Source organism: Schistocerca piceifrons, chromosome 1, assembly GCF_021461385.2.
Source record: "Schistocerca piceifrons isolate TAMUIC-IGC-003096 chromosome 1, iqSchPice1.1, whole genome shotgun sequence".
NCBI classification, from domain to species: Eukaryota; Metazoa; Arthropoda; class Insecta; order Orthoptera; family Acrididae; genus Schistocerca; species Schistocerca piceifrons.
Window position 1 is genome coordinate 529565107 of NC_060138.1, and position 18339 is coordinate 529583445.

The 18339-nt window shown below is 44.0% G+C and overlaps 1 non-coding gene across 1 annotated transcript; it reads left to right on the forward strand.

Moving 5' to 3' along the window:
* The first annotated feature begins 999 nt into the window (after positions 1 to 999).
* On the forward strand, positions 1000 to 1073 carry Trnat-ugu. Its single transcript has one exon. It is a non-coding gene; the product is annotated as a tRNA-Thr (tRNA).
* The last annotated feature ends 17266 nt before the right edge of the window (positions 1074 to 18339 follow it).

An 18339-nucleotide genomic window follows, 5' to 3' on the forward strand; every position in this document is an offset into this window, starting at 1 on the left:
TAGGTTTAAGTAGTTCTAAGTTCTAGGGGACTGATGACCTCTGATGTTACGTCCCATAGTGCTCAGAGCCATTTGAACAATTCGACGAAGTCAACAGGGATTGTCAACAAACCAGTAAGGCATGTTTTGGCGGTTTATCTGGCCATGGTTGGTAAATGTGGCTTCGTCACTGAACAAGATATATGATACATCTGGAATGTTCTGTCTTAATGCCCACGTACAATACTTTTCATAATCGTTTCCGTGACGGTCTTGATGGAAAGAGATGTAATGGGGATGGAACCTATGTCGATAGAGAATGCGTAGGGCACTTGTCCAAAGCAAGCCACTCCCCGCGCGATTGAGCGGCAGCTAACATGCGGATCAACTGCGACAGATGCAAGAACATTAATTTTCCCCTCTTTTGTCGCCACTTGTTTCCTTCTGTTACGTTATTGTAGGTGCTACATTACCACTTTCACGTAACTGGCTGAAGAGTTTGATAAATAATTGCCGAGATGGTTGACGTCTATTGGGATATCTTGCCGCATACACCGTACACCAACAAACTGCAGTCTTCCGACGCTCTCCATACACCACGAGTATGGCGGCATTTTCTGCATTGGTAAGTCCCATCATCCATTCACGACCTGCTGTTTGGACTGTCACACACTAACTGACTAGCAAGTCGCAATGCACTCAGTGAACACACGAGGACACCGTAGGGAAACAAAACTTATTATACTAAGATAGTATCTGTTCTTTCGGACATGTCCGAAAGAACAGATACCATCTTAGTATATATATATAGTTAAGACTCACCGGCCACTTGACCATCTTCTTCTTCTGTGCGAATGCACAAACAGTGCCCGAACTCTTACGGGAATCGCCAACGCGCCGCGGGTAATGAGTATAATGGGCGGAGGCACTACCGATGTAGTGCGGGACAATACGTTGAGAATGTGGGTTTCGCGGGAGGCGTGCTAGAGATAAAGCCCTGCAGTCGCGCTATCCTCTGTGTCCTCGGTGGCTCAGATGGATAGAGCGTCTGCCATGTAAGCAGGAGATCCCGGGTTCGAGTCCCGGTCGGGGCACACATTTTCATCTGTCCCCGTTGACGTATGTCAACGCCTGTAAGCAGCTAAGAGTGTTCATTTCATTGTAAATTCATTCTAACGAGCTGCATGGTCCTTGACAGAGCGTAGGGGACGATGCGGGAGACCCGCACCGCTGTACTAGGCAAGTTCCTAGAGGAGGTGAATGATGATGATGAAGATGACACAACAACAGCCAGTGGTCTCGAGGCAGGTGAAAATCCCTGAACCTTCCGGGAATCAAAAACCGGGACCCCGGGCTCGGGAAACGAGAACGCTACCGCGAGACCACGAGCAGCGGACTGACCTGCATCGGAGAGGCTTTAAAAAAGGGGTGAAATGTCGGTAAGAGGGGTTGCGACAGCCTTCCCATCATGTGACACGTTCCACGGTGGCGTTGTGTAGAATTGCCGGCCGGATTGGCAGAGCGATTTTAGGCGCTCCAGTCTGGAACCGCGCGACCGCTACGGTCGCAGGTTCGAATGCTGCCTCGGGCATGGATGTGTGTGATGTCCTTACGTTAGTTAGGTTTAAGTAGTTCTAAGTTCTAGTGGACTTATGACCTGAGATGTTAAGTCCCATGGTGCTCAGAGCCATTTGCACTGTTTTCAGAGAAACCAAACTCTGAAATGAGCCGCCGGAAAGGTGACTTCACTATAATAAAATACTGAAAATGTGTGCCCGAACGACCTCTGAAAGTTTTTCGCTGGATTTCTGGTTCACCATGTACACGAGGTGTCACAGGAGGAATGCTCAGTATTCAGGGATATGACGGGAATGACCGTTCGGAGCCAAAAAGTCCAGTAAATATGGGCTCTAAAATGCATACCTTAAGGGCTATCTTGTTGAATAGAAGAGATGTGCTTCTCAATAGCTCACAGCTTTCAAGGTATGCACCTCGCAGACCACGTTATTGGAAATATTTTTCTTGTTTTGGTCCACAGTATTATCTCGCAAAAGCTTGAAGCAGAAGAGATTTGTTTCACAATATCGAAGATGGAGAAATGCTCGTAGCTCGGGGATATGCATTTTAGAGCCCTCTTCTACTAGATTCTTTTACTTAGATCAACAGTTTCTGTCGTGTCCGTGAATACTGACCATTCCTCCGGGTACACGCTGTACATGAATTTAGTTCCTTTCACACTGGACTCGCTTTCGGGAGGACGACGGTTCAAATCCGCACCTGACCATCCAGATTTAGGTTTTCCGTGATTTCCCTAAATCGCAGCAGGAAAATATCGGGATGGTTCCTTCGAAAGGGTATGGCCGGTTTCGTTCCCCATCCTTCAAACTTTCCGAGTTTGTGCTCCGTCTCTAATGAACCCGACGACGACGGGACGTTAAACCATAATCTTCTTTTGTTCGTTTTCATTGTTTTATAATTTACTCTTTACAAGATGCATATTGTCCAAAGTTGTATTTGGTTTCCCTATTCCTGACAGAAGATTTGACGACTATTTCTTTCTGCTCATTGACTGGAATTAATGGCATTTTAAAATCTTGATTTTATGCGATGTATTATTTGATAAATATATCGTACTGCGGTGGACGGCTTCCGTCTGTATTTTACTATACGTCTTGCTACCGGCCGGGGTGGCCGAGCAGTTCTAGGCGCTTCAGTCTGGAACCGCGTGACAGCTACGTTCGCAGACTCGAATCATGCCTCGGGCATGGATGTGTGTGATGTCCTTAGGTTAGTTAGGTTTAAGTAGTTCGAAGTTCTAGGGGACTGATGACCTCAGATGTTAAGTCCCGCAGCGCTCAGAGCAATTTTTATACGTCTTGCTGTCCAAAGTAGGATATTATTAGACGCCAGCGTGATAAAGAGCTAAAATCCAACTAAAAGATATCCATCAAAATATCCCATATAGACAGTCAAGTGCATCGAACGAGATACCAAGTCTGCTATTGCTGAACTTTGAATCTCCACCGGCCATTCAACGACGTATGGTAAAACAACAGGTTTGGGACTCCTTTATTAAAGAATCGTTAGAAGTACACATGGCGGAAAATATGATGAACTGTAACAGCGGTTTCTTGTTGAATAATGCGTGATACGCATCAGTTCCACGATTTGCTCTAATCGAAGATGACAGACAGAGCACGTCGATGGCCGGCAGGCAGCGCAGAGAACAGCTGAGTTCCGTAATTCCATCAGCGACTACCCTGTTCGCAGGGTAGTGTTGTCAGTCTTGTCACCGCGATGTTGACGCATGCGCAGAATACACGCAGCGCGCTAGTAAATTGCAGTACGTGTGAAGGCCTTGTCAGTCTTCTAATGTGTTCTAATGTGTGTGAAATCTTATGGGACTTAACTGCTAAGGTCATCAGTCCCTAAGCTTACACACTACTTAACCTAAATTGTCCTAAGGACAAACACACACACCCATGCCCAAGGGAGGACTCGAACCTCCGCCGGGACCAGCCGCACAGTCCATGACTGCAGCGCCTGAGACCGCTCGGCTAATCCCGCGCGGCTGTCAGTCTTCGATGGCTCACTTGAAGATGACTGGCAGGTGCCTATTCGAGGTATCCTGGAGTATAGTTAAGGGCTACGGCCTGCAAGCCCGAAATTTCTTTGCACAAGTTATTACTAGATAATCAGTATTACATCTGTGACTAGCGTGATCACTGAAGTACAGCTGTACACGAAAAAGTGCGCACAGTTTCGTACATGCATTACAGGAACTGTGAAACAGCGCTACACCCGTAAGTACTAAGTAGTGAGACTACAACGTAAATAGCAGCTTCGTTTCGCTTAAGTAAATGACTTTTTGTGGTAGATAAAGCATTGCTTCGGGGGCAAGTGGTTAATTTCCAGGTGTAGTAGAGCACATAATTTTGTCTTCTTAAACCTTGACTTTCCCGCCTTGTGACATAGACATACGTCGGCACTTAATCTCATAACTGTCTTCCGCCGCTTTTCATAAAATGAACCAGAAGTATGTGCAAAAGGTAGGCTCACTAATCGATGAAATGGTTCAAATGACTCTGAGCACTATGGGACTTAACATCTGTGGTCATCAGTCCCCTAGAACTGAGAACTACTTAAACCTAGCTAACCTAAGGACATCACACACACCCATGCCCGAAGCAGGATTCGAACCTGCGACCGTAGCGGTCGCGCGGTTCCGGACTGAGCGCCTAGAACCGCTAGACCACCGCGGCCGGCACTAATCGATGACTATCTGCTAGTGTAAGAGATGATTTCCGTCTGCACACACTTGTACTGATCAGGAAATATCGATGAGAGGGATTTCGATTTCCTGTTATCTCTGACGCGTTCCCTCTCATACACTCTCCAAGTGTGACCCATGCGTAACGATGACGCCCTAAGGCGCCCACCTTATCTGCGATAATCTGCGCCTTCAAATAGCCGCCTGTAACCCGTATCCGCTATCACTGCCCGCTGATCGCCACTGCGCGCAACCACCACCCACCTCCGTGTACAGGTAAGCTGTGTAACGCTCTCGCTGCTCTGTCCGTTACGTTTTTTGCCGACCTAGTCGACAACAGCCACTCTGAAAATTAAGTTTTTTTCTCCACTTACGTTCTCCAAAGTAGATGTCTACAAATTATTTTCCAGCGGCAAATCCTCTCACACTACCTTGTGATGCGTTTTTAGTACGAGTCTTTTCTATTTTATGCGTAGCCGCCACCATTTCCAAGGAGACTGTATAACTGAACGGATTTTTTTAAAGCGCTGTAGGCTGATTTCGGCTCTACAGCCATTTTCAAGTGAACTAAAAAAAAAAAGAATAAATAAATAACACGCATTGAACATAAACTAGCTTTCTTCAGTCCAAATAACCGTTAGGAATTTCAAAATTAGATAGGTGCGAGTAGGACTCGAGCACCGACGTATCCGTACAAACTTAATTGTGTATACAGACAGTTCATCCATTACGGGAACAGAGAATTTCTACCATTTGTTCCTGTTATCGACATTGACACTGGCAAGATATCTGTCCCACGGATCCCAAGATTTCCGAGCATGTTTTAATTTCAGTATCATAAATGTGACGTAAAGCTATGCAGCAGACAGAAGACCATTATTATTATAATCAGTAATTCTGCATTCATGCTGACTGGGTCGCAATAGTAAAAGTGAAAGATCGGGCAAGGAATGACTTTATTGATCATATGACACGTTTAGGAATTTATCCATCATCAGACTCCCAGTAGCCAGCATTGCCTGTAGATATCACGTTTGTTACACATAAAAATTGAAACGCTATATATACTTGCAGCAAGTATTCCTGGAAATCTGGTGATGGAGAAACTCCGAAATGCGTCATATGAGCGATAAAGTCATTCCTTTCCCGATGTTTGACTTCTACTATTGCGACCCAGTCAACCTGAATGCAGAACCACTGATTGTTTTAATTTCAAGTTCGACGTCGAATAGCAAACGACAAAAAATTGCCGGCCGGGCTAGCCGTGCGGTTCTAGGCACTACAGTCTGGAACCGCGTGACCGCTACGGTCGCAGGTTTGAATCCTGCCTTGGGCATGGATGTGTGTGCTGTCCTTAGGTTAGTTAGGTTTAAGTAGTTCTAAGTTCTAGGGGACTGATGACCTCAGAAGTTAAGTCCCATAGTGCTCAGAGCCATTTGAACCATTTTTTTGACAAAATTTTTTTTTCATGTAGTATAATTACAGATAACATAATTTTTCCTTTATTTGACTGTGAAACGTGGCTTCTTGCCAAATTTCATGGTTCCAGGTCGTCGGGAGGTACACTACACGTTTTGATCATTGCGTTTGCGAGTATCAAAACATGTGACATAAATGGACGTATCTATTGGCCGTAAGCCTATTAGGGTTCGGTTTTTACCGACTGAGCTACGGAACACTGAAAATTGAAAAGTTACTTGATTTATAAGGCGATGTATACGGCGTGAACCAGAATTCACGCATTCTGACGCCACAGCGCTATTCCAGCCATACAAACAGTATAAAAAAGTATAATAAAATTTCATCGTATGCATATTATCAGTATAAAACGGTCCTTAAAGGAAAGCAATTTGGCAACAGTGTAATCACATACAGAATGAATTTTCTCTCTGTAAAGGAGTGTGCACTGATATGAATCTTCTCGGCAGATTAAAACTTTGTGCCGGACTGAGAATCGAACTCGGCACCTTTGCCTTTCTCGGGCAAGTGCTTTACCGACTGAGCTATCACAGGAGGTCTCGTCGTTACAGGTATACTTCCGCCAACACCTCATCTCCTTCCTTGCAAACTTCACGGAAGATCCTTTGCATCCCGTAGAGGACTACGACTCCTCGAAGGTAGCTCAGTCATTGGTGGTGCAGTTATCAACAAAAGGCAAAAGTCTCAGGTTCGAATCCCGGTCTGGCACTCAGTTTTAATCTGCCAGAAAGTTTCAGATCAGTGCACACGGCGCTGTAGAGTGAAAACACATTCTGGAAACAGTCATTCAGGCTGTGGCTATATCATGTCCCCGCAACATACTATCTTCCAAAAGTGCAAGATACGGACGAGAACTGCTGTGAAGTTTCGGGGTTACGAAATGAGGTGCTGTTGGAGGTGAAGCAGTGAGGGGGAACTTAAGAGATGGGGGTCGTGAGTCGTGCTTGGATAGCTCAGTCAGTAGATCACTTGTCCGCGAAAGACGAAGTTCTCAAATTCGAGTCGCAGTCTGTTATACAGTTTTAATTCGCCAGGAAGATTCAAAAGTGGAATCACATGCACGACGAGTATCTCGAGACAATTTTGTGTAACTGTGCTACCTAGTACTGCAGTGAATGACGCTTAGAATTAGAATGGTCTAGTTCGTGGGTTCGGTACAAGCTCTAGGTGTAAGTTTTTTTTCTACTTTTAGGATATGTGATATGGTAACTGGCTGCTTATTTGTTATACAAAAGTTACAGCAAGTATTATACAAAACACGTGAAATTATTTAACAGAATCACAGAAATCAGAGTACATTCATTTTTATTATTCCATTCTGAAAGTCGTATTTTGTCTTTAAACGTTTACTATATTCTCTTCCATGCTTTTCACCCCACCAAGCATTTCTGTCAACTGGCATCTTTGCCTCTCTTTTTTCGGTCATAGCTCTTCCCCCAAAATTACAAAAACGTCCTGGTCTGTCCCTATTCCTTTCTATCCTAGGTAGTTTTCCTGCAATCATGCAAACCATATAGTCATATCGCCTAGGTGTAGTATTTCGCGTAACTTCAACAAAAATGAATTCGAACCAAGTTTCTAGTATGTCCTCCTGTACTTGATTTTATCGACTACCAGCCACTACCACGTTGATCTCTTTTATGTCCGTTACATTTCTTTACGACATTACATCACCAGTAGTTTAAGCAACCCACTTCACTAATAATTACCAAACTCTCTTATTCCATTCCGCCGCTGAATGTGTGGAAGAAGCAGTAACGCGGTTCCATGCTGCTCTTGTAACTGTGCATGCTCTTATGTTGCGAAGAATTCAGAGGAAAGTCATGCAACGAGTAGCTATTTGGACATGCAAGGAGATCGCATTGAGAATACGTTCTGAAGACTGTATATTTTGTAAAAGACATGCTGACACTGATTTAAAATATTACAACTGGCTCGCATTTCACGAATATAGTATTCATGTATAACGTCCTCACAATTATAAGTTTTGTAGGTACTTACTGTATTTACAGCCTATGGTAGGTAATTTATTTTTTACTTATTATTATTCTTCATGAACATTTCCGATATGTCATCCCAGCAACTCTGTTACTTCCAAAACTGACAAACTGTCGTTGTAGGATGTTTGTCGTTCAAGAGAAATTGCGCATTTCAGCAATATTGGATTAATCAAAATTAGAAAATAAAGAAATTACACCCAGACCCAAAACGCAAAATTTTATCCCATGCACTAGATACGCGGTACAGTTACACAATATTGACTCAAGATACTAGTCGCACGTGATACTATATTGCTGCCAAATTTCGTTCGAGTTTCTAGTGAACAGAAGTTCAAGGAACGAAATTCTATTATGAGACACGTTTGTACTATTAGTATGCAAGGAATCGCGGTGTGGCGTCCGAGAGCGCGAATTATTGTTCACACTGTGTATGAGACAGAAGTAAGCGTCGACGACTGTCCCGCGGAGAATTCATGTTTATTTCCCAGTACTGCCAGAGATTCTTGCTTGATGGGAAGGACTGCAACCCACCTCAAAGAACTTCACAATCGATAACGGCCTGAAGCGCGGCTTGTTAATCTCATGTCTCTCCATAACGCATCCACATGATTCTTTTGTCTCACATGGTGATCGATTCCAATCGTCTCGTTTGTGGACAGAGCGGCGGAGTTTTTCTTTGCTTTTTTTATGTACGTCACATGACATCCAAGCACTACACAGGGCGTCTAATATAACGACGCATCTGCATTGAAGCACACGACATAATCGTTGCAATATGCCCAATACAGGACAAAGCCAAATCGCACCGATCAAACTTTAAATTTTGCTCAGAGATATTTTCCGAGCATTTTGGTATAAGGGGCCCTTGATCTACTATGGCTCGTACAAGAGTAAAATTCTGACAAGGTTCCAGGCAGACGGCTTGGATGATTACAAGAACGGACACTGGAGAATGGGGTAGTCTCAAAGAAATCAAATTGTAATACATAAAAACGATAAACTTTAGCAGTGGAACCTCTATTTCAGTAACTACTTCGTCAGTTGCGGACACGGAAATAGAATTCTTCTTTGGATATAGTGGAGCAAATCATGAAACAGAGTAATAATGGAATTTTGATTGATCCCGGGTTTTTACCCCAGTTACATTTCTTTCTGTGGAAGTGCGTCCACACGAGTGAAAAGCCTGAAATATACAGTCACCTAAATGGACGACACAAAACTCAAATGGTTCAAATGGCTCTGAGCACTATGGGACTCAACATCTTAGGTCATAATTCCCATAGAACTTAGAACTACTTAAACCTAACTAACCTAAGGATATCACACACACCCATGCCCGAGGCAGGATTCGAACCTGCGACCGTAGCAGTCCCGCGGTTCCGGACTGCAGCGCCAGAACCGCATGGCCACCGCGGCCGGCCACAAAACTCAGAGTAATGCAACAATACTCAGGCCATGCAGATGTAGTACACTGAGGTGACAAAAAGTCATAGGCTAGCGATATAAACGAATACAGGTGGCGGTAGTATCGCTTACACAAGAGCACTGCATTGACAGAGCCGTCACTTGCACACAGGTGATTATGGCCGTACGACGGGAATTAACCGGCTTTCGCGGAATAGTAGTTGGAGACAGACGCATGGGAAATTCCATTTCGGAAATCGTTAGGGAATTCAATATTCCGAAATACACAGTGTGCCGACATTACCAATTGTCAGGCATTACCTCTCACCACAGGAAACGCAGTTACTGGCTGCCTTCACTTAACGACCGAGAGCAGCGGCGTTTACGTAGGGTTGTCAGTGCTAACAGACGAGAAACAGTGCGTGAAGTAATCGCAGAAATCAAGGAGTATGGCGAACGTATACGTTACGACAGCGCGGCGAAATTTGTCGTTAATGATCTACAACAGCAGACGAGAGTGCCTCTGCTAATAGGACGATATCGCCTGCAGAGCCTCTACTGGACCGCTGACCATATCGGTTGGACCCTAGAAGATTGTAAAACCGTGGCCTGGTCAGATGCGTCTCGATGTCAGTTGGTAAGACCTGATGGTAGTTTTCGAGTGTGGCTCAGACCCCACGACGCCATGGACCCAAGTTGTCAACAAGACATTCTGCAAGCTGGTGGTGGCTCCATAGTGGTCTGAACTGAGTTGTCATGGAACGGATTGTGTCCTTGGTTATGTTCGGTTACTTGGAGACCATTTTTAGCCATCGATGAACTCCATGTTTCCAAACAATGACGGAAATTTTATGGATGACAATGCTCCATGTCAGCACGCCACACTTGTTCGCGATTGGTTTGAAGAACAGTCTCGAGAATGCGAGCGAATGATTTGTACACCCAGATCGTCCGACATGAATCCAATCGAACATTTATGGGGTATAATCGAGTTCAGTTCGTGCACAACATCCTGCACCAGCTACACATTCGCAATTATGAACGGCTATAGAGGTAGCGAGGCCCAGCATTTCTGCATGGGACTTCCAACGACCTGTTGAATCCATGCCACGTGGAGTTGCTGCACCACGCCGATCACAACGAGGGCCGACACGATATTAGGAGGTATCCCATTGTCACCTCACTGTATGATGTGGTTGCTGTCACTGCGGGAACAGATCTGCGTAGCGTCGTTGTTACGCTCTCCTATTGCAATTAGTGAACCTGTACACGACCTGCATAACCGCCAACTCGTCGTAAGTAAACCTGTCAGTACTGCAGTGTATCATTCGTAATGTACAAATAACACTCTTGGAAATGCCGAAAGGTATTGAACTCAGGCTTGAGGGCGAAGAATAAAGGGGACATCAGTGTTGTCAAACAGCAAGTACCGTGGATGAATAGAACAAGTTCGCTTTCAAACGACGTACCCAGCGCTTCCTATCGTCGTGTGTAACGTTTTGCAGATATTTTCAGTGCAATACAGGTACGAACCTGAGATCCGTAGGTGCATTTCAGTTGTGGGGAATGCTACGATCTGGAAGTGCACGTCCATCACTGGCAAGACAAATCTCACCCTCGTCCTAACTGTAATCTTCCCTCCCGCGAGTATGCAGCAGAAATTTGGACGATGAAGACAGCGGATCGTCCCAGGATTGATTCTCTGTTACATAAGGGTACTCCGAATGCGATGGGCAGCACATCGAACCAATGAATCGATTCTGAGACAGCTCGGCATCCGAACAAAGCTCTTGACTCTTATCAACCAAAATAAGTTAACCTACACTGACAAAAAAATCGCAATACCAAAAATAATAATTAAATTCCGGGTATCTACTTGTCTATGCAACGTATTTAAGTCATTAATATTGCAAGATCACAGGTTAATGTAAGTGCGAGATAAGCCACTGCAAATGTGAAATGCTCGTACATTAATTACCTGCAGAACTTTGAATGCAGCCGGCCACAGTGGCCGAGCGGTTATAGACGCTATAGTCTGGAACCGCACGACCGCTACGGTAGCAGGTTCGAATCCTGCCTCGTGCATGGATGTGTGTGATGTCCTTAGGTTTGTTAGTTTTAAGTAGTTCTAAGTTCTAGGGGGCTGAGGACCTCAGAAGTTGAGTCCCATAGTGCTCAGAGCCAGCCTTTGAATGCAAGCATGCAAACATGCATGCCTTGGTAAGGTGTGGAATGTAAGATTGTGGGATGGAGTTCCATGCCGGTTGTACTTGCCCGGTCAATACAGGGACGATAATTATACCAAGTTGTGGATGACGCTGGAGTTGTCGTGCGATGATGTACCATATGTGCTCGATAGGAGACAGATCTGGTGATCGAGCAGCCAAGGTAACAACAGTGGTTTGCAGGCGAGCGTACTGAGTACAGATTTGCAGTCAGCGTTTTTGGGAAACCTACGACAGTGCTCCTGCTGTCATACAAAATCACACCCCGGACCAAACTCCAGACCTAGTGCGTCTAACACGCAGACAGTCTGGTTGCATGCCCTCAATTGGTCTTCTCCTAACCAACACAAGGCCATCAACGGTATCGAGGCAGAACCAGCTTTCATCAGTAAACGCGACAGATCTCCAACCTGCCCTCCAACGAGCTCTCGCTTCACACCAATCGCAAATGCCAGTGATTTGGGGTCAGTGGAAAGCAGGCTACGGGGCCGCTGGCTCGGAAGTGTCCTTGAAGTAACCGATTTGTAACAATTCACTGCGTCATTATGGTTCCAACTGCTGCTCATATTGCTGCTGGAGAAGCGGTACGAAGCCCCATAGGCGTACGCCGAACAGGATAGTCCTTCCTTTCGGTAGTTTCACATGGCCGTCCGGAGCCCGGTCTTCTCATGACTGTACATCCTCGTGACCACCGGTGCCAGCAGTTATGTACAGTGTCTATACTCCTGCCCAGTCTTTCTGCAGTATCGCAGAAGGAACATGTACCTGCTCTTACCCTTATTACACGACCTCGTTCAAACTCAGTGAAGTGTTGACAATGGCACCTTTGTCGACTTGAAAGCAACTCACCACGTCCAATCTCACGACGTTACATCGTGTATTTAAAGCAAACCTGATTTGCATCCTTGTACTGGCACTAATCTATACATCTACATCCATACTCCGCATGCCACCTGACGGTGTGTGGCGGAGGGTAACTTGAGTACCTCTATCGGTTCTCTCTTCTATTCCAGTCTCGTATTGTTCGTGGAAAGAAAGATTGTCGGTAAGCCTCTGTGTGGGCTCTAATCTCTCTGATTTTATCCTCATGGTCTCTTCGTGAGATATACGTAGGAGGGAGCAATATACTGCTTGACTCCTCGGTGAAGATATGTTCTCGAAACTTCAACAAAAGCCCGTACCGAGCTACTGAGCGTCTCTCCGTTAGATCTTCTCTATCTCTTCTATCAACCTTATCTGGTTCGGATCCCACACTGCTGAGCAGCATTCAAGCAGTGGGCGAACAAGCTTACTGTAACCTACTTCCTTTGTTTTCGGATTGCATTTCCTTAGGATTCTTCCAATGAATCTCAGTCTGGCATCTGCTTTACCGACGATTAATTTTATGTGGTCATTCCATTTTAAATCACTCCTAATGCCTACTCCCAGATAATTTATGGAATTAACTGCTTCCAGTTGCTGACCTGCTATATTGTAGCTAAATGATAAAGGATCTTTCTTTCTACGTTTTCGCAGCACATTACACTTCTGTACATTGAGATTCAATTGCCATTCCCTGTACCATGCGTCAATTTGTTGCAGATCCTCCTGCATTTCAGTACAATTTTCCATTGTTACAACCTCCCGAGATACTACAGCATCATCCGCAAAAAGCTTCAGTGAACTTCCGATGTTATCCACAAGGTCAATTATATTTACTGTGAATAGCAACAGTTCTACGACACTCCCCTGCGGCACACCTGAAATCACTCTTACTTCGGAAGACTTCTCTCCATTGGGAATGACATGTTGCGTTCTGTTATCTAGGGACTCTTCAATCCAATCACACAATTGGTCTGATAGTCCACATGCTGTTACTTTGTTTATTAAACGGCTGTGGGGATTGTATCGAACGCCTTGCGGAAGTCAAGAAACACGGCATCTACCTGGGAACCTGTGTCTATGGCCCTCTGAGTCTCGTGGACGAATAACGCGAGCTGAGTTTCACACCATCATCTTTTTCGATACCCATGCTGATTCCTACGGAGTAGATTTCTAGTCTCCAGAAAAGTCATTATACTCGAACATAATAACCCTACACTTATGTTACTGCGCGAAATTCGAATAGGCATCGTCTTTCGGATGTAGAGACACAACTCGCCTACCAACTTTAGTTTATGTCGCATAACTCCTCCTTGGTGTTGTGATTTTCTTTCCATCAATGTATTTTGGTTACATTGACAGAAACCAAGAGGCAAACGTAAGAAGAATGGTGGAGGGAAAAGTCGACAGCCGAACACCTAGAGGACGTGCATAATTACGATGGATAGATAGAATTAAGATCTTAACCGGGACAGGTTTGCAGCAAGCAAGCCACCATGCCCAAGACAGAACTCCGTGGAGACAGGTCGTCGAAGGGCTTACCACCACCACTACAATCTTGCGCAGGGATGTATATGAAAATAACAGGATAACAGGGGATAAGTAATCGAGCGAAATGCACTTACTGCATAACAAACCCAACGGACACCACGGGTTGGACGAGTATAATGTTCTCTCACTTGTAGCGATTACGTCTTGTAGTTACATACAGATTTGTATTTCCGATTAGTTGTTCTCGGCGCTGTTTCGACATCATATGACGGCGGCAGACCACATCTGCGGTACACCATTCATAAGCTATCTTAAGGTATTTTGGACAACCAAGGCTAAGTAAAATCTGATCGACTCGACAGGGATCTGCATTCCAGTCTTTCACAAGGTGACTTCAATGGTTGTAACCACTTTTAACACTCGCGATTCTTGATTGCCGAAACTGTTTCTTCGGCGTAAGCAGTCTAATATTAGTTTGTGACCATGCCTCACGGGTAAAGATAATGGGCTTAGCAATGGAAGTGTTAGACAGATGTTATGCGTGCATACTAGTATTTGAAATAATTTTAGGTTTCATAGTAGCTAAAGTCGTCGTTGAGTTTACAATATAGAGACAAATGTATTCGTCTTACTCAAAATAGGAGACATTCTCCCCTTCGGCTTAAAAATTATCCACGGTTAATCTCGACACAGGTCAAACGAATTGAAATATTGATCGTTACTCGTCACTACAGGAGTAACAGTTCTTTCAGTCAACAATGCAATCCAATAGCGGCTGACGCGGTTGACATGGGCGTTGTTGTAACTTCCATTTGCATTTTGTTCACAGAAATCTCTTTTATATTCACCTTTAACAGAAAATTTACTTTCTCACTAATTAATCTAATGCTGGCTCTTCGGTGAAGGTCCGGCCGTCGCGAGGGTGACACACTCCAACGCGACATCGACTAATGCCGCTGACTGCCACACAGCGACTTCAATAACCGGGTAACGTCACTCACACAGCGCTCTCGACGTTTCGACCTCGATAATCGATATTTATATGCATCCGCCGCCTGTGTGAGTACGCAATTTCTAACGCTGAGTAAGGAGTTGCGGGTCTCTTACACATTGCGTCACGTTCTTCGCCTACGGGACGTTCTTCTCAGACGAGTAATTCCAGTTTTTACTAGCACTTTTATAGAGTAGAGCTCTTAGGAGGTAGAACTCGCGGAACCGCCTACTGGTTGTAGGCTCACTGAAATCTTTCGTCAGTATGTTTTTCTGGCGTTGTTTCATTGCACATAACGCGTGGCTGAATAACGAAAATAGCTCGTATACGCGTACATACTCCTTAAAATTAATTTCATTAACTATTCCTTTCTTGTCGTCCCCAGTTATGTGTAATATTGTGTTGATAATTATTATTTTATTTGCATCTAATCACAACTGAATGAAACAGTTTTCTCTTGCCATACGCGTATTGCCTTCATTATTTGCAGATCGTCTTCAGTGGCCCGCAATATATATAAATTTGTGTTTAAATTAATTTACTTTACGTCTTGGGCGGCATTACGCATGTATGTGGTTATAAAAAGTTCTGGCAGTTTCTGATTATCTATGGAGTAGTGATAGTATAAATTTCTACTTATAAATTTCGTAGATGCTGGTCTACAAGTGTTCTATTTCCTGTTTTACTGTTGTTCTTCTTCTGCTTTCTACCATACGAAATATCGTTTTCACAGCAATAGGACATGTTATGTTTTGAATGGTGTTGCCAAATGTTAAATAGTATTACCAGCTATTGAATGTGGCGTTGTGTGTGTGTGTGTGTGTGTGTGTGTGTGTGTGGTTTTTTTTTTTTTCACTATGCTTATGTTGGGGATTTTCTCTGCCTGGGGACTGGGTGTCTGTGTTGTCATCATTTCATCAGCATCGTCATCATTTGTGACAGTGACTACATTGGACTGTGAAAAGAAAATTGGACTGAGTAAAAATTGGGACTTTGTACGGGCTCTGATGACCATGCAATTGGGCGCCCCAGAAACCTATCATCATAACATTCACTGTGCTAAGGTGATAAATTTTCGATGATGGTTTCAGCAACTTAGAACAAGATATGGAAACCACTAGGACAAGGAACCACAACAGTTGCTAAGAAATACATACGACCATGTTAAAACACACAGACGTGCAAACACAAACACACACACACACACACACACACACACACACACACACGCACGCACACACATACGGATGGAATACTAATATCAAAAAGGCACATTCAACGGTTGGTAATAAAAATCAACATTTGACAATACCAATCAAAACATAAAATCAAGTAAACAAACCTTCATTTTCTAGTAACCTGAAACCAAAATTTCATATGGCAGAAAGCAGAAGAAAGACAGCTTTACAAGCGGAAATACAATACATGTAGATCAACATTTTAGGCATTTGAAAGTAGGAATTTATACTATTACTACACCACAAATACAAAATGTAAACCAAAGTAGTTTAAACATAAATATGTATATATTCCAGGCCATTGAATATCCATTGCAAATACGAGTAGTAAAGGCGAAACGCGTGTGGTACGAAAAATTTGTTTTATATGAGTTGTGATTAGACAGCTCTAAAGAAGTAATTATCGTCATAACAATTTTTAAAATTGCATGTGGCAAAGTCTTTTTCGATAAGGATGAACAACGCAGCCTAGTTCTGTGACAACAGACAAAGCGAGGTGTCCGTTTGTAAGACACAATCCGGCGGTCGTGTCACAATCAGCGACAGATGGCCCTCTTACGACTCGTATCTGTGGCGGAAGCCGAGTGGGAGGGGAGGGGAGGGGAGCTCCAAAGCTCAACCTGGAGCTATCCGTTTCGCAACCTTCTGGCAGACGACAGCTATTACCGACTGACTTTGACCCGCTAACGCTCGGGTCTGAATCCAGCGAAGTGTCTTTAGAATCTCTACATCTGTTCCCTTTCAAAATTTATAAATTCACATTGCATCCGTTTTGGATTGCTTAGATCCCATCCTGAGGCACCTTCTAGTGATCCCCCTGTAATCGGTTCCATGGACACAGGCCCAGGGGAGAACTGAGGTTTATAGGAGTCCAAAACAGTGATAACCAGCTACAATAAACCAACCGGCAGTTGTCGCAATATTGCAACATCATTTGACTTGAGGTCTCGATTGGCATCTTCCTTGAGGGTTTGATTATTGCCGACATCGAGATGGTGCCTGAGGATGGAATTTAAGTACGCCAGATCCGATTCTATGTGTCTTCATAAACTTTCAGAGAAAACAGCTGAATGGGCAAGCGAACAGAATAAACAGAAGTCAAGTTATGCACATGTGGTGCACGTAGCGCTGAGTCAAATTCAGTTTGATTGCGACATCAGACACCCGACTGATAATGTGACAATATATTTTCAAAAATATCTGTGAATCTGAAACGAAAATTAAAACACATGGAGCCGCCTCTTTTGCATTTGATTTGTTTACCAAAACAGGTTGCCTAAATACAGCAAATGCAAATGAGATGGGTGCAGGCCTTTTAATATTCATTTCATTGTTGAACAGCCGACGTCCATATTGCCTTCTATTACAAGGATAGAAATACAAAGATTATCTGTTAATCAGTTTTGAAACAACCCATTTTGTCACATATTAACAGTTTTTGGTGAATAGAAGCTTTTATGCGAGAAAATATTTACAAAATCTACATTTACATCTACAGTGTGAAAACCATAGTGAACTGCTTGGCTGAGGGTACTTGCCATTGCTCCAATTTTTAGGACCTTTTACCAATCCATTCGTGTATGGATTGATGTAAAAGTTATGGATTAAACGCCGGTGTGTGCAATCCTCACGGAATTTATATGCAGGGAGTTGTAGTATATTCCTAAAGTAGCTGACTTGACTACCTGGCGTTGCCTGCGTATGTCTTAATTCCCCTCTTCTATTAGTCCATCTCCTCCTTCCCCCTCTCTCCCCCACATCTCTGTCCATGTCCTTCTTCCCTCTCTATCTCTCCTCCTCCCCCCCCCCCCCCCCATCCATTTCCCGCTCATAGTTACCATCTCCACTCATATAGGAGCTCAGTGATTCTTCTCCTACACTATTTCCAGGTAGTAAGTGGTATGCGTACAAAGTTTGGTTGAAATTGGGTTAATAGTTTAAGAGGACGTGTGGAACATATATACATACATGGTGTAATGAGTACAAGTGCAGATATTTATACATGTGGTGCCTTGGAATGTAAATACATCAGTGTGTTGGTTTTTTTTCTGTGTGTTGAACAGGCTTCCCACAAACGTGTCGCATAATTTACTACCTGATTTTTTTCTCTACAGTCATAATTGCATTACTAAACGTACTGTGCCTGTCAGGATAGGCTAACCGTTTCGCGCTCACATGTCCCCACTTCAACACCTGACCTTCTCCCCAGCGGAAAATAAGCCTTAATGGCTTTCTCTTGTTACACATACTCTGAGGTACTAACCAACCTAAAAACATGCTACCTCTTAAACTAAACTAAACTCCGTCCGAACAGGCCTTGGAAGGCCCAATGGTACCGACCGGTCGCCGCGTCATCCTCAGTCCACAGGCGTCACTGGATGCGGATATGGAGGGGCATATT